This window comes from Carlito syrichta, unplaced genomic scaffold (assembly GCF_000164805.1).
Source record: "Carlito syrichta isolate Samal-C Ts95f unplaced genomic scaffold, Tarsius_syrichta-2.0.1 Scaffold142902, whole genome shotgun sequence".
In the NCBI taxonomy this organism is placed as follows: Eukaryota; Metazoa; Chordata; class Mammalia; order Primates; family Tarsiidae; genus Carlito; species Carlito syrichta.
Genome location: NW_007086998.1, coordinates 111,467 through 114,497, shown reverse-complemented (window position 1 = coordinate 114,497; position 3,031 = coordinate 111,467).

Below are 3,031 nucleotides of genomic sequence, written 5' to 3'. Positions count from 1 at the left end.
GGGGGGGGGGGGCTGGCCTCAGAGTAGTGGCTTCCCTCTTGTTGCTTCCTGCCAACCTGGATATATACCTGGGTTGGTATCTGTCATCTTCCAGGGCTCAGACTTGGGCGCGCTTCCGAGTTTTAGGAGCTTGCCTGGGTTCTCGAGAACAGGAGTGGAGTTTCAAGCGTTTTCCTCACAGTGGATGGGACATGGGTATGTGGAGATGGCCAGAGGCTGCTGGAGTGCCTGCCACGTGTCAGTTCTAGGGACTGTGAAATCCTGTCCCTGCTTACATTTTATTGTGGGGGAAGGGGGACAAAAAGCGAATTTGACCCTGAAGTGGCGCCAGTGGCTACTTGATTGGCAGGGAAGGGTGTGTGGCCCTACTGCCCATGCGTGATAGGACTGAAGGACAGATAGCTCAAGCTCCTGGAGGAAGTCTGGGGTAGCCTAGCGGTATGAGCAGATTCCAGTTAGTTGCATGTGCTTGGGGGGCAGGGAGGGATCTGGTACCTTGGTCTAGTATCTTCCCGCTGTTCCTTGAAGCACATGTGAGGGACCTGGCCAGCGAGGCCTGCCTCTTGTTGCATCATGGGTATCTCTTGGGTGGGAGGAGAGAGGGGAGTCTAGTTCTGCCCTGAATGTGGAGATCAGCATCCTTTGTTTTCTGGGATGGTCACATTATTGATTATTTGGGTAGGATGTAATTCACATGCCACAATGTTCGCTTTTTTTTTTTTGACTCACGGCCTCACTCTGTCACCCAGACTGGAATTCATTGGTACAGCCTAAACCTCTTGGGCTCAGGTGATCTTGCTACCTTGGCCTCCCTCCCGAGTAACTGGGACTACAGTATGGTGCCACCATGCCTAGCTAATTTAAAATATTTCTTTTTGTAGAGATGGGGTCTCCCTGTGTTGCCTAGGTTGGTCTTGAACTCCTGGGCTCAAGCAGCCCTCCTGTCTTGATCTCCCATAGTGCTGGGATTACCACCCATTCTGGCAAAATTCACACTTCTGAATTGTACAATTCAGGTTGGGTGTGGTGGCTCATGCCTGTAATCCCAGCACTTTGGGAGGCTGAGGTGGGAGGGTGGCTTGAGGCCAGGAGTTCAAGATCAGCCTGGGTAATACAGGGAGAGCTGTCTCAAAAAAAATTTTAAAAGTGTACAATTTAGTCGTTTTTTAAAAAAACTGTATTCACAAGGTTACGCAGTCAGATTCCATAATGGGGGGTCAGATTTTGAAGTTATTGCTGACTATAAAATACAGTTGCCTAGGACCACTGCTATTTCCAAGGAGTGGGCTCGACTTTTTTTTTTTTTTTTGAGTTGGAGTGTCACTCTATAGCCCAGGCTGCAGTGAGTGGCAGACTCATGGCCACTGCAGCCTTGGCCTGCTGGGCTCAGGTGATCTTTCCACTTCAGCCTTCCAAGTACCTGGAACCACAGGCAAGTGCCACCAAGCCCGGCTGATTTTTTGATTTATTGTAGAGATGAGTTCTTGCCATTTTGCTCAGGCTGGTATCAAACTCCTGAACTCAGGCAATCCTCTTGCCTCTGCCTCCCAGAGGCAAGAGGATTACAGGTGTGAACCACTGCGCCCAGCCTTTTTTTTTTGAGTAGGAATCCCACTGTGTCACCCAGGCTGGACTACAGTGGCACGCTCACGTAGAGGCGACCCTTCTGCCTCAGCCTTCCCGGTAGCTGGAACCACAGTATGTGCTACTACGCCTGGCTTAGTCTTTGATTTATTATAGAGATGAGGTCTCGCCATGTTGCTCAGGCTTGTCTCGAACCTCTGGACTCAGGCAGTCCTCTCGCCTCGGCCTCCCAAAGTGTTGGGCTTACTGGAGTCATCCCAGGCATCTTACCAGTTGATTTGTGAATCCTGCAATTTCTTTGGATGCCTGAGTGGTGAACAGGTCCTTTCTTGGAGGGGGTTGTTTTTGGGCAGGTCCTGAGGTTTCGGGTTTTTTAAAAATTTTTATTTATTTTTATTTTTATAGAGACAGGGTCTTCCTATGTTGGCCAGGCTGGACTTGAACTCCTGGCCTCAGGTGATTCTTCCACTGGCCTCCCAAATCACTAGGATTATAGTTGGGAGCCACTGTGCCTGGCTGATTTTGCTGAACTCTTTTTTATTTTTTTTAATTTAAAATAGGCTAGACTCGGTGGCTCAGCCTATAGTCCCAGCACTTTGAGAGGCCACGGCGAGAGGATTGCCTGAGCCCGGGGGTTTGAGACCAACCCGGGCAACTTGGCGAGAACTTGTCTCTACAATTAAAAAAAAAAAAAAATTAACCAGGCGTGGTAGCATGAGCCTATGGTTCCAACTACTTGAAAGGCTGAGGCAGAAGGACTGCCGGAGCCCAGCATGTCGACGCTGGGGTGGCCATGAGTATGCTACTGCACTGTAGCCTGGGCGACTCAAAAAAGAAAAAATGTTTTACAGTATTTATTTGTTTATTTATTTAGAGATGGGGTTTTGTTAAGTTGCCCAGGCTGGGCTCGAACTCCTAGACTCAGTCTGTCTTGACCTCCCAGAGTGCTGGGATTATAGGCCTGAGCCACTGTGCCCCACCTTTGCTTAATGTTTGAATAAAACTTTTGAAACATATTCTGAAAAGTACGTAAAACACAGAATTTGGGAGGCTGAGGTGGGAAGATCATTGGGCTGGAGTTTGAGACTAGCCTGGCACCATAGCAAGACCTCATATCCACAAAAAAGAAGAAAAATCAGCTGGGTGTGGTGGAGCACACCTGTAGTCCCTCTACTCTGGAGGCTGAGGCAGGAAGATCACCTGAACCCTGCAGTGAGCCAAGATCATGCCACTGCCCTCCAGCCTGGGTGACAGAATGAGACTATGACTCAAAAACAAAACAAGAAAACCCCCAGAGTCTAGCAAATAATGAAACTTTTTTTTTTTTGAGTTGGAATCTTATTCTGTTGCCTAGGCTGCAGTGCCGTGGCTGCTGGGCTCCGGTGATCCTTCCGCCTCAGCCTTCCAAGTAGCTGGAACTACAGGCGTGTGCTATCACACCTGGCTA